This window comes from Mirounga leonina, unplaced genomic scaffold, assembly GCF_011800145.1.
Source record: "Mirounga leonina isolate KUSES-001 unplaced genomic scaffold, KU_Mleo_1.0 Mir_204, whole genome shotgun sequence".
NCBI lineage: Eukaryota > Metazoa > Chordata > Mammalia > Carnivora > Phocidae > Mirounga > Mirounga leonina.
Window position 1 is genome coordinate 16942802 of NW_023270513.1, and position 23175 is coordinate 16965976.

Sequence of the window (23175 nt, forward strand, 5' to 3'; positions counted from 1 at the left end):
CATTGACAGATGAATGGATAAAGAATATGTGGTTTATATATACAATGGAATATTACTCACCCATCAAAAAAGAATTCTTACCATTCGCAATGACGTGGCTGCAACTAGAGGGTGTTATGCTAAGTGACATAAGACAGAGAAGGGCAATTATCTTGTGATTTCACTCATATGTGGAATTTGAGAAACAAAACAGATGAACATAGGGGAAGGGAGGAAAAAACAAAATAATATGAAATCAAAGCGGGAGACAAACCATAAGAGACTCTTAAATATAGGAAACAAACTGAGGATTGCTAGAATGGAAGTGGGCGGGGGATGGTGTAACTTGGTGATAGGTATTAAGGAGGGCACTTGATGAATGAGCCCTGGTTGTTATATGTAACTGATGAATCACTAAACTCTACCTCTGAAACTAATAATACACTGTATGTTAATTAATTGTTTTTAAATAAAATTAAAAAACAGTAAATTAAAAATGTATCTTATCATGTACAACTTTTAAACTACAATAATGTACCTTATTTACTTTCATGCACACAAGTCTAATATTACCATATTTTTAAAAATATAGACACAGGTAAGTCTTCTAGGTGCATTTTATAATAAAATAATTCCTAATGTTTCTTTATAGATTGATCAGTCACCTCCAAAATACAAATTCCTATACACAGTGATAGTTTTACTTAAAATGAATACTTAAGTAAATTAAGTATGTGGACAGCCTTTGGATGAGCTAACATTATATATTCAGCTAAGTAGGCAACAAGGCATAATGTCAAATGGGAAAAGTATACTTGCAAATAATTTTCAAAAACTAAAGTAACTTTTACAATTAAATACAGGAAATACACTGATTTGCTATGATAAATAAAATGCGATGTAGTAACACTTCAGTCTACAAAATGCATACCAGAACATTTATAAACAGCATATGAATCTTATTAAGGATAGTTTACTACAATAACCCTGGTTAAATAGAAGTGTGTATGTGAAGCTTTATATGTGGTATATGTTTTGCCACTTACGTTTGTTACCTTGAGGTGCTTAACACATGTCTACCAAATTGAGCATTCATTTTCAGTTGCTGCTGTTATCATGTGTTTTGAAAAATATGTACAGTATTCAAAACTTAAAAATACTCATGAATGAAAAATGTTTTAGGAAAAAATAAACGTTTTCATGCAATTATATTCAGTTTCACTATGTACATTTGAAGTCAAATTTTTGTTTCCTGTAAAACAGATCATTGTTCTATAAGAGAATGTTTTCCTAGTAAATTTGTTTTGTCTCCTCTTGCATTGCATCATTTTGCTCTATTCTTTATTTTTGTTTGTAAATGACATGCCAGTTAAAATTAAAACCATCTCACATGTAGAAGTCTGGATTTTAAAAACCAAAAACTAATAAAATCATTTCTAAATGACATCATCTGATTCACGTAAAAAAAAATGACTTAACCAATAGTAATAAAAAAGACAGAACACATTTCATGAAGAGTACAAAGAGTACTATCTGCTGAGTGTTTTAGTTAACATGTTTCAGAATGCTGATGTATGTTTCATGAGGAATCTGAACGGAAGATTTCATAGCAGAAGGTGTTAAGGTGGTCTGTATTAAGTGGGGACCCAACTGGACTGTGAAACTGTGGGATGGCTATGGATTCAAGCTGCTTTTTAAAGAGGAACTCCCCACTGCTGTTCAGACATCCTTCCTCATTTCCTCTCCCTCAAAGCTTCTCATCCTTTACTGACTCAGTTTCCAGAATTTCAGCATCTTTTCTCCCACTAAATAACTTTTCCATGTAACTGGTGTAAGTATTTTCCTTCTCAATTTGTGCATTCTTCCTTACCTCACAACAAAACTGATTTATGAGAAAGCAGTCCTGCCTCCACCCATAAATCTCAAGAACATTGGTAGAAGGCTTCTAACTGAGATAAATTTGGCATTCCTCTTTCCTGTTTTTCTCAGCTTTCTGACTTTGATATCAAACTTTTCAATTCTAGCTGGGACACTGAGCTATTCAAGTCTTTTAATTTATTAACAACATCAGTGGGGTCATGTTGTGAATTAAGTTGAATAGTTCCTGCAATAAAAGAATCAAAGTCAAATCCCTGATTCTTTCTCCCTTTCTTTTTCAGCCATTTGCTGTGATGCTTCCTCGGCAGGTATCTTGGCTCTAACCAATCCATTCATTTCACATTTTGACTTGATTTACTTATCAGATTTTTCTTTGCTTTGTTATTTCCAATTGGAAAAATACCTAATAAGTTTGGGTTCATAATAATGGTTAATTTCAGTCTCTCTGAAAGCTAAGTTATCTAAATATGATAATGACCTTGTTTTGTGGTTACAAATATGGCTACACTCCAGATCACAATATTTGTTTTCATGATGATCTGGGTACTGCCAACAAGGCTCAGTAGAGTAATTGGTATCAAAAGCAGGATCCGCCAAATACTTTTCATGATTTCTCTCCAAATATTTTTGAGGACTGACTTGTACTTCTTCATCAGTGACATCAGACAGAGCTCTTGGGTCAAGCTGAACTTCATCAATATCTAAGCTGTTATGTATAGGCCAATCATATTCTGAAAATTGACAATCATGGTACCTTTCCCAGTTATAAATATGACCATGAGTTTCATGCATAAGCAAAATATCATTGACTTCATCTTCAATATGAAAAGGATGACTTGAAATTGGCTCATCCATTGGAAAAGAAAATATGCTCATGTAAGGATGAGAAAGTGCTTCCTCTGTCAACTGATCTATGGGGCTAAATGTCAAATTTTTTTCCAGGAAATCCAGTGCTTCTTGATTAATTCCTGGAAGCAGCTGAGTTAAAGGTTTGTGTGGCTTAGTCACATCATTTCTAATGTGAACTAGAATTACACTGAGAATCTCCTGATTATCTATCTACCTCACATACAACAGGAATAGATTCTAAAATCAGCTGCATCTGTTCATGTTCACCTGCAAAGAGGGTTTTACCAGTCAGCATTTCAGCAACGATGGAACCTGCAGCCCACATCTGATGGCCTTAATACAGTTATTAGGAGAAAGTAATAGATTTGGAGACCTGTGCTTTTGGGTAATCAGTCCTTCAGAAAGATGACCCTTATAGGAATAATAGATATCCATGGTCCATTCAAGACCAAAGTCACCTATCTTCAGTACCAAGTCGTCACTATAAACAATAAGTTTAGCTGGTTTGAGATCTCTGTGCTGTACATTTGCAGAGTGAATATAATTGAGACCACATAACAGCTGATACATGAAAAGCCTGGCATGCTCTTCCAGTAAAGGGCCCTGCTCCAGCACATTAGACAAATCTGTTTCAATATACTCCTGAACAATGTAAACACTATTCAGTTTGGTAAGAAAACCTGCATCATCTGTTAACTGGCTTCCACTGGGACCAAGAATTTCAAACACATAATGTTATTATGGTTAAGTCTTCTAATAATTTTGATTTCACATAGAGCATGTTAGGCACTCTGGGGATCAGTAGAACAATTTTCTTTTCTTTTTTCTTAACATATAATGTGTTCTTTGTTTCAGGGGTACAGGTCTGTGATTCATCAGTCTTACACAATTCACAGTGCTCACCATAGCACATACCCTCCTCAGCGTCCATTACCCAGCCAACCCATCCCTCCTCCCCAATCCACTCCAGCAACCCTCGGTTTGTTTCCTGGGATTAAGAGTCTCTTACGGATTGTCTCCCTCTGTGATTTCATCTTGTTTCATTTTTTCCTCTCTTCCCCTATGATCCTCTGCCTTGTTTCTCAAATTCCACATATCAGTGAGATCAGATGATAATTGTCTTTCTCTGATTGACTTCTTTTGCTTAGCATAATACCCACTAGTTCCATCCACATCATTGCAAATGGGAAGATTTCAATTTTTTGATGGCTGCATAATATTCCATTGTGTATATATACCACATCTTCTTTATCCATTCATCTGTCGATGGACATCTGGGCTCTTTCCATATTGTAGCTATTGTGGACATTGCTGCTATAAACATTGGTGTACATGTGCCCCTTCAGATACCTACATTTGTATCTTTGGGGTAAATACCCAGTAGTGCAATTGCTGGGTCATAGGGTAGCTCTCTTTTCAACTTTTTGAGGAACCTTCATACTGTTGTCCAGAGTGGCTGCACCAGTTTGCATTCCCACCAAAAGTGTGGGAATGTTCCCCTTTCTTCACATCCTCGTCAACATCTGTTCTTTCCTGACATGTTAATTTTAGCCATTCTGACTGGTGTGAGGAGGTATCTCATTGTGGTTTTGATTTGTATTTCTCTGATTCCTAAAGATGTTGAGCACATTTTCATGTGTCTCTCGGCCATTTGGATGTCTTCTTTGCAGAAATGTTTGTTCATGTCATCTGCCCATTTCTTGATTGGATTATTTGTTCATTGGGTGTTGAGATTGATAAGTTCTTTATAGATTTTGGATACTAGCCCTTTATCTGATGTGTCCTTTGCAAATATCTTCTCCCATTCTGTCGGTTGTCTTTTGGTTTTGTTGACTGTTTCCTTTGCTGTGCAAAAGTTTTTTATCTTGATGAAATCCCAATAGTTCACTTTTACCCTTGCTTCCCTTGACTTTGGCAAAGTATCTAGGAAGAAGTTGCTGTGGCTGAGGTCAAAGAGGTTGTTGCCTGTGTTCTCCTCAAGGACTTTGATGGATTCCTGTCTCACATTTAGATCTTTCATCCATTTTGAGCATATTTTCGTGCATGGTATAAGGAAATGGTCCAGTTTCATTCTTCTGCATGTAGCTGTCCAATTTTCCCAACACCATTTGTTGAAAAGACTGTCTTTTTTTCCATTGGATAATCTTTTGTGCTCTGTCAAAGATTAGTTGACCATAGAGTTGAGGGTCCATTTCTGGGCTCTCTATTCTGTTCCATTGATCTATGTGTCTGTTTTTGTGTCAGTACCATACTGTCTTGATGATTACAGCTTTGTAATAGAGCTGGAAGTCCGGAATTGTGATGCCGCCAGCTTTGCTTTTCTTTTTCAACATTGCTGTGGCTATTCTGGGGCTTTTCTGGTTCCATACAAATTTTAGCATTATTTGTTCCATTTCTATGAAAAAAGTTGATGGGATTTTGATAGGGATTGCATTAAATGTGTAGATTGCTCTAGGTAGCATAGATATTTTAACAATATTTGTACTTCTAATCCATAAGCATGGAACGTTTTTCCATTTCCTTGTGTCTTCCTTAATTTCTTTCATGATAGTTCTATAGTTTTCAGAGTACAGGTTCTTTGCCTCTTTGGTTAGATTTATTCCCAGGTATCTTATAGTTCTGGGTGCAATTGTAAATAGGATCGACTCCTTAATTTCTCTTTCTTCTCTCTCATTGTTGGTGTATAGAAATGCAACCGACTTCTGAGCACTGATTTTATATCCTGCCACTTTACTGAATTCCTGTATGAGTTCTAGCAGTTTTGGGGTGGAGTCTTTGGGGTTTTCCACATAAAGTATCATATCATCTGCAAAGAGTGAGAGTTTGACTTCTTCTTTGCCAATTTAGATGCCTTTTATTTCTTTTTGTTGTCTGATTGCTGAGGCTAGGAGTTCTAGTACTATGTTAAACAGCAGTGGTGATAGTAGACATCCATGCCATGTTCCTGACCTTAGTGGAAAAGCTCTCAGTTTTTCCCCATTGAGAATGATATTTGCTGTGGGCTTTTCATAGATGGCTTTTATGATATTGAGGTATGTACCCTCTATCCCTACCCTGTGAAGAGTTTTAATCAAGAAAGGTTGCTGTACTTTGTCAAATGCTTTTTCTGCATCTATTGAGAGGATCATATGGTTCTTGTCCTTTCTTTTATTAATGTGATGTAATGTGTTGATTCATTTGCAAATGTTGAACCACCCTTGCAGGCCAGGAATAACTCTCACTGGTCGTGGTGAATAATCCTTTTAATGTACTGTTGGATCCTGTTGGCTAGTATTTTGGTGAGAATTTTTGCATGCATGTTCATCATTGATATTGGTCTGTAATTCTTTTTGATGGGGTCTTTGCCTGGTTTGGGGATCAAGGTAATGCTGGCCTCATAAAATGAGTTTGGAAGTTTTCCTTCCATTTCTATTTTTTGGCACAGTTTCAGAAGAATAGGTATTAATTCTTCTTTAAATATTTGGTAGAATTCCCCTGGAAAGCCATCTGGCCCTGGGCTCTTGTTTCTTGGGAGATGTTTGATTATTGCTTCAATTTCATTGCTGTTTATGGACCTGATCAGATTTTCTATTTCTTCCTGATTCAGTTTTGGTAGTTTATACATCTCTAGGAATGCATCCATTTCTTCCAGATTGTCTAATTTGTTGGCATATAGTTGCTCATAATATGTCCTTATAATTGTTTGTATTTCTTCAGGTTGGTTGTGATCTCTCCTCTTTCATTCATGATTTTATTTATTTGGGTCCTTTCTCTTTTCTTTTTGATAAGTCTGGCCAAGGGTTTATCAATCTTACTAATTCTTTCCAAGAACTAGCTCCTCATTTCATTGATCTGTTCTACAGTTCTTTTGGTTTCTATTTCATTGATTTCTGCTCTGTTCTTTATTATTTCTCTTTTCCTGCTGCGTTTAGGCTTTATTTGCTGTTCTTTCTCCAGCTCCTTTAGGTGTAGGGTTCGGTTGTGTATTTGAGACCTTTCTTTTTTCTTGAGAAAGGCTTGTATTACTATATACTTTCTCTTTAGGACCACCTTTGCTGCATTCCAAGGATTTTCAACAGTGGTGTTTTCATTTTCATTTTTTTCCATGAATTTTTTAAATTCTTCTTTAATATCCTTGTTGACCCATTCATTCTTCTGTAGGATGCTTTTTGAGTTCTTTCCAAATTTCCTCTTGTGATTGAGTTCCAGTTTCAAAGCATTGTGGTCCAAAAATACACAGGAAATGATCCCAATCTTTTGGTACTGGTTAAGATCTGATTTGTGACCTAGGATGTGATCTCTTCTGGAGAATGTTCCATGTATACTAGAGAAGAATGTGTGTTCTGTTGCTTTGGGATGGAATGTTCTGAATATATCTGTGAAGTCCATCTGGTCCAGTGTGTCATTTAAAGCCCTTATTTCCTTGTTGATCTTTTGCTTAGAGTATTTGTCCATTTCAGTGAGGGGGGTGTTAAAATTCCCTACTATTGTTATCATTACCAGTGAGTTTCTTTAACTTTGTTATTAATTGGGTTATGTAATTGGCTGCTCCCATGTTAGGGGAATAAATATGTATAATTGTTAGGTCTTCTTGTTGGATAGACCCTTTAAGTATGATAACTATTGAAAGATAAGAATGTAGTGCCATTGTATTGCCTGTAAGGTGACTTACTATATGTTGTCTCTATTCCTTTCTGGTCTGTGTTACTTTTAGGCTCTCTCTTTGCTTAGAGGACCCCTTTCAATATTTCTTGTAGGTTTGGTTTGGTGATCACATTCTTTTAGTTTCTGTTTGTCCTGGAAGGCTTGATGGCTACTCCTTTGTCAAAGTAATTGTCGACAGCATAAAAAAAAATAAAACCATTGCCTCCACAATACAGTGGTTTTAAGTCCATATACCCAGAGCCCAGATCAAAACCATGAATGTTTATGAGACTTTCAGATTTATCTGCCATTTTGGAAACTTTATTATTGCCTTTTCCTTTTGAATTGAGCTTGTGTAAACAAGGAATAAAACTGACATGAAAAGGAAAGATCTTTCAAAAAAGTAAAAGAAAAATAATTTTGCTTCCACAGCGTGATGATTTCTTGATGTTCATTGCATATGCCACCAGGCCCATTGTGTTCCCCTTAGATTTAAAGCTCACAAAGCTCTCTTCTTATTGAGAGTTAAAAAGATTGCTGTACTCATAGATCAAGAAAGGGACAGCAACTCTGCAGACATTTAAAGAAAACACTCAAGAAATTCAAATGGAATGAAATGGCATGTTATGCATTCAGATTTACTGTGCTAAATGATTTAACATTCCACAAAAATGTGAATAAATATGCACATAAAAGTCTTCAATGAACATTCTCCTCACAGTGCTGATACATTTAGTGTTGGACTTGTCCTGAGCAGCATCATTATAAGGTTCTGTAAGCACTATTTCTGTTTTGCATCTTTTCTTCCTTCCTTTGTTGTTATATATTTCAACAGAAAGCCCTGGTGGCTGATGGTTAACACAAGATGTCTTCTGTTAGTGATCAGGTGGCTCCAGCTCAACACAATCACAACAATCACAATCAAAGCTACCATCCATCTTACTCTGATACAACAGGATTTCTCCAGCTCATTGAGGGAGTGCAGGGCTTGCAGACAGCCCACAGGTCTCTGGCTGTTCTGCCTGTAGCAGCCTCTCTGAAACTCACTTTGCAATCACCACCATGTAACCCCAACCTAAGAGAGAGGGCCCATAATATCCTCTTAAAATTATTTGTATTTTTAAGGTTGGTTATTTCTCCTCTTATTTTTGATTTTATTTGTTTGGGTCCTTCACCTTTTCTTTTTGATAAGTCTGGCTAGAGGTTTATCAATTTTATTGATCTTTTTCAAAGAACCAGCTCCTGGTTTCATTAATCTGTTCTATTGTTTTTTAGTTTCTATATAATTTATTTCTGCTCAAATCTTTATTATTTCCTTCCTTCTGCTGGCTTTAGGCTTCATTTGTTGTTCGTTTTCTAGTTCCTTTATGTATAAGTTTAGTTTGTGTATTTGAAATTTTTCTTGCCTCTTGAGGTAGGTCTTTATTGCTATACTTCCCTCTTAGGACCATTTTTGCTGCACCCCAAAGCTTTTGGACCATTGTTTTTTCATTTACATTTGTTTCCATGTATTTTTTTTAAAATTTCTTCTTTGATTTCCTAGTTGAGCCATTCATTGTTTAGTAGTATGTTGTTTAGTCTCCATGTATTTGTGGTCTTTCCAGATTTTTTTTTCTTGTGGTTGACTTCAAGTTTCATAGCATGGTGGTCAGAAGAGGTACATGGTATGAATTCAATCTTTTTATATTTGTTGAGGCCTCTTTTGTGACCTCCTATGTGATCTATTCAGGAGATTATTCCATGTGCACTCAAAAGAATGTGTATTCTGCTGTTTTAGGATGGAATGTTCTGAATGTATCTGTTAAGACCATCTGGTCCAGTGAGTCATTCAAAGCCATTGTTTTGTTGTTTATTTTCTGTTTAGATGATCTGTGATTGATGTAAGTGGGGTGTTAAAGTCCCCTACTACTATTGTGTAATCATCCATTAGTTCCTTTATGTTTGTTATTGTTTTATATATTTGGGTGTTCCCAGATTGGTTACATAAATATTTACAATTGTTATAACTTCTTTTTGGATTGTCTCCTTTTATTAGTATACAGTGGCCTTCTTTGTCTCTTGTTAAGTATTTGTTTTAAAGTCTATTCTTTTCTCAATCCCAGTGAGTATCCTTATGCTAGTTCCTTTAAATTCTCCTTCAGGCCTGTTACATATATCTGCTTCACTGAGATCTCTGGCCATGACTTTATCTTTTTCTTTCATTTGGGATCAATTCCTTTGTCTTCCCAGTTTGTCTAAGTCTCTGCGTTCTTCTCTGTGTTAGAAAACCCAGTTATATCTCCTGCTCCTGAAATAATGGCCTTATGAAAAAGGTAATCTCTTGCTCACGGCCTGGCACTTCAGGAAGTGTTTCTGGTGTGTGCTGCATGTGCTCTCCTATTGTGTTCTGGCTGCTCTTTCCTTCAGGCCAGTCATCTGCAGATGCTCTCCTTTCCTCCTGTGTGCAGTGTTTAGTTCCTGGCCTGAATGTGGCAAGTTTTAACTAGGTGTTCTCTGGCCTGCTTGTGAAATGAGACCTGACACCACCTCCGATGGAACTGAGGCCCTGTGAAACTCTCTGGTTTGGAAATATGGAGTGGGCAGGGGTTTGTGCTGGTCTTCTGGGGGAGGAACCCACCATACTGGGGCTGAAGCAAGTGTGCCTGAGAAGGGCTGTCCCACAGGAGCACAAGGGGGTGGGGCTTCGTGTGATTAAGTTAGGCAGCCAGTGTCCATGCTGTGCCACTTCCCACAGGTGGTTCTGTTTCTGCTGAGGGGTGGGGGATGGATATGAGCCCCACCTACTCCTTTGTTCCTGGAGAGGTGTCTCTGTGAATGCTGCCTCTCAGGGATGTGCTCTGAGGAGCAAATAATCTTCCCCCTTTGTGTTCCCCGCACTGTTTAGATCACTGTTCACATGCTGTCCCTAGGGTTTTTTTTGCCTGACTTCTCTCCAGGAGCAGTACAGTGCCTTCTGGGCTATATCCCAGCCAAGACCACTGACATTTAAAATTATAGGCTTTAATCCCCACTTGTTGCAAGAATTCACAAAATTCAGTCCCTCTCATTTTCCACATCAATGGCTTTGGGGAAAAAGTCTCTTCCTGCAATCCCGTGTGTGTTCCTCTCTCTCATGCCATTTTTGTGACCACAGCTCCCTCCCTTGCAGATCAGCCACAGTCCATTTCTCCCCTAAATCATGTCTCCATACTTCTTGCCTTCTTTTATGTGGCCTCTTCTCTCCCTTTAGTGTGGAGTTTGTTATGTCAGTCTTTAGGTCAATTTCTGGGGTATCTAGGATGATTTGATAGTTATCTAGTTGTGTTGGTAGGATGAAGTTAGCCTAGGGTCCTCCTACTCTGCCACCATCTTCCTGTTCTCAATATTTATGTTTGATCAAGGAATTGGCCTATTTATGTCAGGACAGAAATTCTCATTCATATTGTTCCTATGTGCTTTCAATGTAATTGCAATTATCAAAGTCTTTGCAGTGATTTTGAGATCTCAACTTAGTATGCATTACTTGGGATGTTCTGTTGCTTAGCAGTGGTTTAGTTTAGAGCTCAAAGTCTTTGTGTGCAGATGAAGACCAGATCTCCATGCATGCATAGTTCAGAATTAATACCGGGGTTTCATAAGGAACTTTATAGGCTCACTGTCTTGATTTCATCTCTCTTCCTAATCTCTCCTGTGATTTCCAGTTTTTGCATCTCTTCTCTTCAGTCATTTGTACAGATACTTGAAACTTAGTCATTCCACTATATTGGGTATTTCCATTCCCATGCCTGTGTTTAAGTTCAAGTTCAAGGGAAATTTTTGTGCTGTTGTTTACAAACTGCAAATTGTGTGAGAGCTAGGATGTGAGGGATGGAGAAAGGAAAATAAACAAAACACAAAAGCAAAAAATCAAATGTTTCTATAATCTTTGAACAGTAAGAATTCCCTTTCTTGCTCCTTGATCCAGAACTAGAGGGCTTCTCCTATTTTGCTCTCTGATGCACCAATGCCCATTTATATGTTTCAGGTTATATTGAGTTCCACTGGGGAAATGCTGGAGGGAAAATTATTCAAAATTACTACTGGATCAGTAGTGGGTTTGAATTGTAATCTTTCTCTATCTTTCTGTTGACATACTTTTTAAAATTCTCAAATATTTACATCATGCATTTTGTCCAGGTATCATTGTGCTGTGTGAGAGAGAAAGTGTGGCATGTATTTACCATGTTTTACGTGGAACCACATTCAATTTTGTTAACAGTAAATATTTTGGCCTTTCCCTGTATTCTTAGGTACACCACTTCTATACCACTAATCACACAGGTAAATCATAATATAAGATTTAAGTAGTTCTTGCTATCCTTGTAACAAAGGCCCTGAATTCTGATGAACTTTGATTAGGATTACCCATCAGTCTACTGATTTCTTGTAGTAGTCCTAAGGGAGAAAAGAAATACATACTAAGATATTACTATGCAGCACAAGTAAATTCACAACCATATGCTTTACAGTTTGAGCTTTTAAAATTAATTTGCTTCTAATAATGTTTGCAAACTCTTAAAAGTTTATAGCTCAAATGTTTATTTTAAAGCATATTTTTATTTAACTAGACACTATTATTACTGCATTAAAGTAAAGCACACAATACGTTATTTCTACATTACTTCCATTACAGGTCTTTGCTACATTAAAGACCTGTAATGTGACTTTAATATTGTTATTAAATCTTAATGTCATATAATAATACTCTGAAGATGAAATATTTCTCATTTACTTTTCAGTGTAATGAATAGTAGTGTGTCAAGGGTTAGCAGACATTTTTGCCTTCTATTTAGATTGGCAAAATAGAAAATACAGGAATGCAGGGCAAAATGTAGTCATCTGTGAATGAATGCCATTGGGAGTTATGATACAGACTTCTCTCCTCAATTAAAAAAAAATCCTGACCAAAAAACAACAACAAACAAACAAAAAAACAAAAAAACAAGAGCAGATAGTAATTGTCCAGGTTCCATGATTTCTGGCCGGAGATCTTCATAATAGATTAGTTATTTTTCTTAAGACTTACTGATTTATTTGAGAGAGATAGAGAGAACATGATTGGGAGGGACAGAGAGGGAGAGAGAATCTCAAGCAGACTCCATGCTGAGTGCAGAGCCTGACACAGGGTTCAATCTCATGACCCTGAGATCATGACCTGAGCCAAACCAAGAGTCAGACGTTTAACTGACTGCACCACCCAGGCACCTCTAGATTTGTTATTTTTACTGCAATATACAATACAGTTTCCTTTTATTATTGAGGATCATCATATTAAGTTCTTTCAAATGGGAAAGATAGTTTATTTCCTTAAGACAGTGTGCTGTTTTTGTTACTGATGTTCCTGTTTTTCAAGCTCAAGGATAGAATTTTTTTTTTTTTTTGTCTTTTGAACAAGCATTTAATATAGAGGACAAATTGAAGCAAGGGAAATATTAACATCTAGAGACCCAATGCTTATTTCAAAATGAATGGGTGGAATAAAATGTGCACTAGTTCTTTTTTTTTTAATGCATTTAATGTTACAAATATGCTTCTGATTACATTGATCTCATACTTAAGATTGTAAAATATGACGTTCTCATCATTACTATTTTCTAAGTATTCTTTTTTATTTTTTTATTAACATATAATGTATTATTGGTTTCAGGGGTACAGATCTGTGATTCATCAGTCTTACACAATTCACAATGCTCACCATAGCACATACCCTCCCCATTGTCTATCCCCTAGCCACCCTATCCCTCCCACACCCCCTCCACTCCAGCAGCCCTCAGTTTGTTTCCTGAGATTAAGAGTCTCTCATGGTTTGTCTCCCTCTCTTGTTTCGTCTTGTTTCATTTTTCCCTCCCTTCCCCTATAATCTTCTGTCTTGTTTCTCAAATTCCTCATATCAGTGAGATCATATGATACTTGTCTTTTGCTGATTGACTTATTACGCTTAGCATAATACCCTCTAGTTCCATCCACATCATTGCAAATGGCAAGATTTCTATTTTTTGATGGCTGCATAATATTCCATTGTATATATATATGCCACATCTTCTTTATCCATTCATCTGTCAATGGACATCTAGGCTCTTTCCATAGTTTGGCTACTGTGGACATTGCTGCTATAAACATTGGGGTGCACGTGCCCCATGGGATCCCTACCTTTGTATCATTGAGGTAAATACCCAGTAGTGCAGTTGCTGGGTCATATGATAGCTCTATTTTCAACTTTTTGAGGAACCTCCATACTGTTTTCCAGAGTGGCTGCACCAGCTTGCATTTCACTAACAGTATAGGAGGGTTCCCTTTTCTTCACATCCTTGCCAGCATCTGTCGTTTCCTGACATGTTAATTTTAGCCATTCTGAGTAGTGTGAGGTGGTATCTTATTGAAGTTTTGATTTGGATTTCCCTGATGCTGCATGATGTTGAACACTTTTTCATGTATCTGTTGGCCATTTGGATGTCTTCTTTGCAGAAATGTCTGTTCATGTCTTCTGCACACATTTCTTGATTGGGTCATTTGGTCTTTGGGTGTTGAGTTTGGTAAGTTCTTTATAGATTTTGGATACTAGCCCTTTATCTGATATGTCATTTGCAAATATCTTCTCCCCTTTTGTCGGTTGTCTTTTGGTTTTGTTAACTGTTTCCTTTGCTGTGCAGAAGCTTTTTATCTTGATGAAGTCCCAATTGTTCATTTTTACCCTTGCTTCCCTTACCTTTGGCGATGGTTCTTTTGTATCAATAAAATTATAGGACCCTACTGTCTTACTATTATGAACATCCCTGGTCCCCATTTGTCTTGCTATTTTTTCCATTTTTTTTCCTCCTCTTTATTTATTCCATAACCTCTTCTTGCTTTTGTTTCTTTTGTTCAGTAACACTTTTGGTAATGATGTTAAAGGGAACTTAGTGAGAATATTTATATATGTGTACATATATTATTATATATACACAGTTAAAGTATATACACAGTTAATAAAATTGTATATATACAATACATATATAATATATGTATATTGTATTGTTATATATGACTGTATATAAATGTATATATAATTGTGTGTATATATAAAATATATGTATATGTATATATGTCCATATATGTGTCTATATACATATAAAATTGTATATATAGCATATATATTTGTGTATTTTAAAAGTTAATTTATCCTGATTATTTATTTATTTATTTATATCCTTTTTTAAAAATAAATTTATTTTCTGTGATCTTAAGCTTGCTGTTTTCCTAAATATGGAATTAAAATTGTCTGCATCTGGAAAAAATAAGAATATAATTGTCTGCTTTGAATCATATTTGTAAAAAGGTGAATTATAGATAGATGGACAAATAAAAGTATACCTTTATGAGAAAATGCAAAGATGGTATTCTCTATATAGTTTTGAAAGTCTTATCAAAGAATATAATACACCCAAAAAATACTTTTTATTCCTAAAATTTGAGGAAATTTTTAGATATTAGAGAAATGTTTCTTGGCTTTCTATTGGGACAAATATTGGCTTAAGAAATCTGAAAACACCTAACAAAACATAAACTAAGATTTATTCAGAATTCTGTAGTAGGTTGTTAAAGAAGTGTACAGTTGGTTACAAGAAAGAAAAATGTTGCTTTGATTTCAACTTTTACACTGTTTAACAAGCATACTTATTATTGTCAAATATTATTCCAGCCCAGCATTGTACACTGGAGCTTTTTTTTTTTTTTTTTTTTTTGGATGATGGAGATGTTCTATATATGTGCTGGCCAATAGCCACTAGTCATGTGTGGCTATTGAGCACTTGAAATGTGGCAAAACAGCTGAGGAACTAATTAGAAACTACATCATATAGTACAGTTGTAGACATTGTTGCAAACACAAATATAACTGTCAATAATGAGTTAGTGTTTATTGTATATTGCATTGTATTAAAATTTTATATTTATCTCATTACTCATATTCATTCCAACCTCCTTATTATATTGTTTATGGTGGAAGAAACCATGGTTAAAGTAAAGTAAGTTTTCCAAAGTCACACACTTATTGAATATCAAAAGTTGGCTTCATACCCAGGTATGTATTATTTGAGAGCCTATTTTGGAGCCTGCACTATATATATTTTTTTAAGTCAGGATTATTGAAGTATAGTTTACATATAGTAAATTCACCATTTAGAGTATACAGTTCTACAAATTTTAACATGTATGCAGTTATGTAGCCATCATCACCAAAATGAACATGTAGAAAATTTCCATTACTCATAAAGTTCATTCTTGCCCCTTTGTAAACAATCGCTCCACTCACTCTTAGCAATTACTGATCTGTTCTTCTGTACCTATGGTTTTACCCATTCAAGAATGTTATATAAACAGAAATATATGTTATATGTAGCTAATTTGTGGCTTCTTTACACTCATCAATGTTATCTTTATCAGTAGTTGTTTCTTTTTTATTGCTGTGTAGTATTCCATTTTATGGACATGGCACTTATATCTACTCACAAACTGCAGGATATCTGTGTTGTTTCTAGTTTTTGCAAACTATGAATAAATTTTCTATAAACATCTTTGTACAAGTTTTTGTGTGATTATCCTTGTACAGTTTAGAAAAACACCCATCAGTAAGATTCTGAATTAAATGGTGAATGCATATTTAGTTTTATTAGACAATGCCAAACTGTTTTCATTAGTGGTTGTATCATTTTGAATCCCCATTAACAATGAGTGAGAGCTCCACTTGATTCATATCCTTTACAGAAATTGATACTGTTGGTTTTTTAAAAATAATTATTTTGGGCATTCCAATGAGTGTGTTTTGTTATCTAGTTGTTATTAGTTTGCATTTTCTGAATGACTAAGGATGCTGAGCATCTTTTTTATGTGCTTATTTGCCATCTTTATGTCTTTGGTGAACTCTCTTCTAGAGCTTTTGTCATTTCTTATTGGGTTATTTTTTTCTCATTATTGAGTTTCTGTGTTCTTTATATAATTCCTTTGTCAGATATGTCATTTTCAAATATTTTCTTTCAGTTTTTGAATTATCTTTTCATATTTTAATGGTGCTTTAAAAGAACCAAAGTTTTAAATTTTGATGAAACCCAATCTATAAATTGTTTAATTGTTTTTTCACTTTATCTAAGAAATCTTCGCTTTATCCAAAGTCACAAGATTTGACTCCCCCAAAACTTAACTATTAATAGCATACTGTTGATGAGAAGCTTACCAATAAACAGTTGATTAACACATTTTGTATATGTGTTATATACTATATTTTTACAATAAAGAAAGCTAGAGAAAAGAAAATATTAAGGAAGGAAGTATGGTACTGTACTGTATTTATCTAAAGAAATCCATGTATAAGTGGACCCACACAGTCCAAACCCATGTTGTTCAAGGATCAACTAACCATATTAATTGGCTAGGGTGGTTACAACAAAGTACCACAAACTATTTGGGTTTAACAACAGAAATTAATTTGTTCACAGTTCTGGTGGCTGGAAGTCTAAAATCCAGGTGTCAGCACGGTTCTTTTCTTTTGAAGTCTATGAGGAAATGATTTTTTTTTCCATGTCTGTCTTCTTGGCTTATAGACAATCTTCTCTGTAGGTCTCTTCACATTTTCTTACCTTTATGCATGCCTCTGTGGCCAAATTTTCCCCTTTTGTAAGGATACCAGTCATATTGTGTTAGAATGCACCCTAATTGACCTCATTTAAACTTGATTACATCTATAAAGACCACATCTCCAAATGAGGTCATATTTTAAAGTACTGAAGATTAGGACCTCAACATATGAATTTGAGGTGGGCACAATTCAACCCATAGCACTCCACCTTCTGCCCTCCTAAATTCATGTCCTTCTCACGTGGAAAATGCATTTACTCCATTCCAACAGCCTCCAAAGCCTAACACATTTCAGCATCAACTGTAACTCTAATACTTATCTAAATCCCATCTAAATTGGCTTAAGGGTGAGATCTGGGAATGATTCATCCTAAGGCAAAATTCCTATTCATCTATTACCCTGTGAAACCAGACAAGTTATCTGTTGCTGTAATATAATGGTGGAACAGGGTAAATATCCCCATTCTAAAAGGAAGATATCAGAAGGAAGAAAAGGGTCAATGGGGTTTTAAGCAAGTCAGAACCCTAATGGGAGAAATTTAATTAGATTTTAAGGCTTAAAAATAATCCTTTTTTTTTTTTTTTTTGCTCCAAGCTCTGTCTTCTGGGCCCACTTGGTGGCAAGATCGCCCCTTGTTCCTGGATAGTGGCTTCACCCCCTCAGCCTGTACCCCCCTGGCATCAGGTGGCATTGGCAGCCTCACCAGACTCTGCATCTATGACTCTGTCCTCAGAGTCATTCTTCCTTTATTTTGTTCCATCTCTGTTTTCTTCAATTCAGGCTGGCTTTGTTTATCATGGTATAACATTCTCAAAAACTTTGTTAGCCACTCTTACAACTCATGGACTTCAAGCCATCAAACAAAATGGTCCTCCACATCTTTTCTGTATAACCAAATCTCTATTCCTTGCTATGCTAAGATGGTGTACTGTATCCATGAGTCATACATTTCTCTTTAGCAGTTGTCCATTAGTACCATTGGCCTTGTTTCCAGAGCATACTATCTGGATAGGCTGAGAATTTTCCAGATCTTCAAGTTCTGGTTCCTATTTACTCAATAATTCCACCTTTAGTTTACCTCTGTCATCTCTCATTTTTCTATAAGCAGCAAGGAGAAACCAGGCTGCCCTCGTAGCACTTCTGTTTAGAAATCTCAGCTAAATACCCAAGTTCGTTGCTTAACAAAGTTCTACTTTTCATCCAATAGAACACAATTCACACAATTTATCTGTCATTCTATAACAAGGATCACAATTCCTCCCATTTCCAATAACATTTTCCTCATATTCATCTGTGATCTTACCAGAAGCACCTTTAACACCCATATTTCTAACAATATTCTGTATGACAAACTGTGTGCTCTCAAATATGGTAAGATATTTCTTTATAACTATCCTCTTTTCTTTTTGAGCTCTTACCAGAATTGCCTTTAACAACCAAATTTCAACCAACAGTCCCTTCATCACAACCCAGGCTTTTTCTAGTATGTGCTTTAAAATTCTTTCAGCCTCTACTAATTACCTAATTCCAAAGCCACTTCCACATTTTTGTATATTTGTTACAGCAGAGCCCCATGGCCTGGTTCCAAAGTCTATGTTTGTTATAGCTGCCATAACAAAGTACTACAGATTAAGAAGCTTAAGCAACAAAAATTTATTATCTCACAGTTCTGGAGGCTAGAAATAAAAAATCAAGGTGTTGGCATGAAAAGATGTTCAACATGGCTGATCATCAAGGAAATACAAATCAAAACCACAATGAGATATCACCTTACACTTGTCAGAATGGCTAAAATAAAAAAGCACAAGAAGTAACAAGTGTGGGAGAGAATGTGGTGAAAAAGGAATCCTCATGCAATATTGGTAGGAATGTAAATTGGTACAGTCACTGTGGAAATCAATGTGGAGGTTTCTCAAAAAATTTAAAATAGAAACACATATGATCTAATATTTACACAAAGAAAATGAAAACACTAATCCAAGAAGGTATATGCACCCCTATGTTTATTGCAGCATTATTTATAATAGTTAGGATATAAAAGCAACCCAAGTGTCCACTGATAGATGAATGGGTAAGGAAGATGTGGTATGTATATATAATGAAATATTACATAAGCTTTTTAACTCTTAATATAGATACTTTGTGCTCATTTATCAGCCAAATTATAAGCATTGTCCTTCAGTAAGTTTCCTTAGGATAATCTTAATTTATTTCTAGTAAAAAAAAAAAAAGTCTGTATCCCTTAGATGGAAGGCCTTCAGGGTCTTTTCTACTACTTCCTTGTTAGTGGTGGCATCATTTAACTCTGACCTTTCTATTTCTGTTTGATCTGCTTATCTCTTATTTCTATTCTGCAATGACTATTGCTTCTGTCACTTTTATATTTCAGTTTTTGAATGTGGTGTGGGTGTGTGTGTATAAACATTTCATCTTTTTTTATTTTGCAGTTTCAAGTTTTTATTTAAATTCCAGTAATTTAGCGTACAGTGTAGTATTAGTTTCAGGAGTACAATTCAGAGATTCATAATTTACATGTAACACACAGTGCTCATTTCAACAAGTGCCCTCCTTAATACCCATCATCCATTTATGCCATCCCTCTATTCACCTCCCCTCCAGCAACCCTCAGTTTATTTTCTATAGTTAAGAATCTATTTTATGGCTTGCCTCTCTCTTTTTTTCCTACTATGTTCATCTGTTTCTTTCTTAAATTCCACATATGAGTGAAATCATATGGTATTTGTCTTTTTCTGACTGACATAATACTCTCTAGTTTGATCCACTCGTAGCAAATGGCAAGATTTCATTTTTATGGTTGTGTAATATTCCATTGAATATATATACTACATCTTCTTTATCCATTCATCAGTTGATGGAAATCTGAACTCTTTCCATAATTAGGCCATTGTTAATAATACTATAATAAACATTGGGGTGCATGCATCCCTTTGAATCAGTATTTTTTTATTCTTTGGGTAAATACCTAGTAGTAAAATTGCTGGATCCTATGGTAGTTCTATTTTTAACTTTTTGAGGAACCTCCATACTCTTTCCCAGAGTGGCTTTACCAGTTTGCATTCCCACCAACAGTGTAAGAGGATTCCCCTTTCTCCACATCCTTGCCAACATCTCTTGTTCCCCGTGTTGTTAATTTTAGCAACTCTGACAGGTGTGAGGTGATACCTCATTGTAGTTTTGATTTGCAGTTGCCTGATGATGAGTAATGTTTAGCATTTTTTTATGTGTCTGTTAGCCATCTGTATGTCTTCTTTGAAAAATGCCTTTTCATGTCTTCTACCCATTTTTTAAGTGGATTATTTGTTTTTTGGGCATTGAGTTTGACAAGTTCTTTATAGATTTTGGATACTAACCCTTCATTAGATTTGTCATTGGCAAATATCTTCTCCTGTTCCATAGGCTACCTTATTGTTGATTGTTTCCTTTGCTGTGCAGAAGCTTCTTATCTTGATCAAGTCCCATAGTTCATTTTTGCTTTTGTTTTCCTTGCCTCATGAGACACACTAATAAGAAGTTGCTGTGGCCAATGCTGAAGTGTGAGGTGGTATCTCATTGTGGTTTTGATTTGTATTTCCCTGATGCCAAGTGATGTGGAACATTTTTTTCATGTGTCTATTGGCCATTTGTATGTCTTCTTTGGAGAAATGTCTGTTCATGTCTTTTGCCCATTTCTTTACTGGATTTTTTATTCTTTTTATTTTTGGGGGGTGCTGGTCTTGAGTTTGACAAGGTCTTTATAGCTTTTGGATACTAGCCTTTTATTTGATAAGACATTTGCAAATATCTTCTCGCATTCTGTCGGTTGTCTTTTGGTTTTGTCAACTCTTTCCTTTGCTGTGCAGAGGATTTTTATCTTGATGAAGTCCCAATAGTTCATTTTTGCCTTTGTTTCTCTTGCCTTTGGAGATGTGTCTAGCAAAAATTTGCTGTGGCCGAGGTCACAGAGGTTGCTGCCTGTATTCAGCTCTAGGATTTTGAAGGATTCTTGCTTCACATTTAGGTCTTTCATCCATTTTGAGCTTATTTTTGGGTATGGTGTAAGAAAATAGTCCAGTTTCATTCTTCTGCATGTGGTGGTCCAATTTCCCAAACAGCATTTTTTGAAGAGACCATAGACTTAGTTGACCATAGACTTGAGGGTCCATTTCTGAGTTCTCTATTCTGTTCCATTGACCTATGTGTCTATTTTGTGCCAGTACCATACTGTCCTGATGACTACAGCATTGTAATATAGCTTGAAGTCTGGAATTGTGATGCCACCAGCTTTGGTTTTCTTTTTCAACATTCCTCTGGCTATTCGGGGTCTTTTCTGGTTCCATACAAATTTTAGGATTGTTTGTTTAGGTCTGTGGAAAAAGCTGGTCATATTTTGATAAGGATTGATTAAATGTGTAGATTGCTTTGGTCAGTAGAGACATTTTAACAGTATTGTTCTTCCAATCCATGAGCATGGAATGTTTTCCATTTTATTGTGTCATCTTTGATTTCTTTTATAAGTGTTCTATAGTTTTCAGAGTACAGATATTTAACAATTTGATTAGGTTTATTCCTAGGTATCTTACAGTTTTTGATACAATTGCAAATGGGATCAAATCCTTGATTTCTCTTTCTCCTGCTTCATTATTTCTGTATAGAAATGCAACAGATTTCTTTCTGATTTTGTTTTCTGAGATTTTACTGAATTTATGTATCACTTCTAGGAATCTTTTTTGGTGGTGTCTTTCAGATTTTCTACATAGAGTACCATGTTGTCTGCAAATAGTGAAAGTTTGACTTCTTCTAGCTGCTTTGTCTGCCTTTTATTTCTTTTAGTTGTCTGACTGCTGAGGCTAGGACTTACAATACTATGTTAAATAACATTGGTGAGAATGGACATCCCTGTATTGCTCCTGACTGTAGAGGAAAAGGTCTCAGTTTTTTCCCACTGAGGATGATATTATCTGTGGGTTTTTCATAGATGGCCTTTATGATGTTGAAGTATGTTCCGTTTATCTCATCACTGAAGGTTTTTATCAAAAATGGATGCTGTACTTTGTCAAATGCTTTTTCTGCATCTACTGAGAGGATCATATGATTCTTATCCTTTCTTTTATTAATGTGGTGTATCATGTTGATTTGTGAATATTAAACCACCTTTGCAGCCCACAAAAAATCCCACTTGATTGTGGTGAATGATTCTTTTAATGTACTGTGGATTCAGTTTGTTAGTATTTTGTAGAGAATTTTTGCATCCATGTTGATGAGGGGTATTGGCCTGTAATTCTCTTTTTTAGTGGGGTCTGTCTGGTTCTGACATCAAGGTAATGCTGGCCCTGTAGAATGAGTTTGAAAGTTTTCCTTCCATTTCTATTTTTCTAACAGTTTGAGAAGAATAGGTATTAACTCTCCTTTAAATGTTCAGCAGAACTTGGGCACCTGGATGGCTTAGTTCATTTAGTGTCTGACTCTTGCTTTCAACTCTGGTCAGATCTCAGTGTTGGGCTTTGTGCTCAGCAGGGAGTTGGCTTGGGATTCTCCTTCTCCCTCTTCCTCTGCCCTTGCCCCTGTTCTCTCTTTCAAATGAATGAATGAATGAATGAATGAATGAGTGAATAAATGAGGGGCGCCTGGGTGGCTCATTTGGTTGCACAATTGCCTTTGGCTCAGGTAATGATCCTGGAGTCCCAGGATTAAGTCCCAAGTAGGGCTCCCTGCTCAGTGGGGTGTCTGCTTCTTCCTCTGACTCTCACCTCTCTTATGCTCTCTCTCTTTCTCTCTCATTCTCTCTCTCAAATAAATAAATAAAATCTTTAAAAATAAATAAATAAATAAATAAATAAATAAATAAATAAATAAATAAATAAATAAAATCTTTAAATATTTGGTAGAATTCCCCTGGGAATCGATCTGGCCCTTGACTCTTTTTTAGGGAGAGTTTTGATTACTGAATGAATCTTTGCTGGTTATCAGTAGGTTCAAGTTTTCTATTTCTTCCTGTTCCATTTTTTTTTAGGTTTTTATTTATTTATTCATGAGAGAGAGAGAGAGAGAGAATCAGGCTCCCAAGGAGCAGGGAGCCCGATGTGGGACTCGATCCCAGGACCCTGGGATCATGACCCGAGCCAAAGGCAGATGCTTAACCATCTGAGCCACCCAGGCGTCCCCCTGTTCCATTTAAAAATATATATATATTTATTTATTGACAGAGAAAGAGGGATAAA

General features: G+C 35.8%; 1 protein-coding gene and 1 pseudogene across 1 annotated transcript in view; one reads left to right on the forward strand and one right to left on the reverse strand.

The window, feature by feature from the left end:
• DACH2 (dachshund family transcription factor 2) overlaps positions 1 to 23175 on the forward strand; it is a 373931-nt gene that overhangs the window by 21346 nt on the left and 329410 nt on the right. The gene's annotated exons all lie outside the window — the stretch shown is intronic.
• Positions 1525 to 7640, reverse strand: LOC118026074 (annotated as a pseudogene).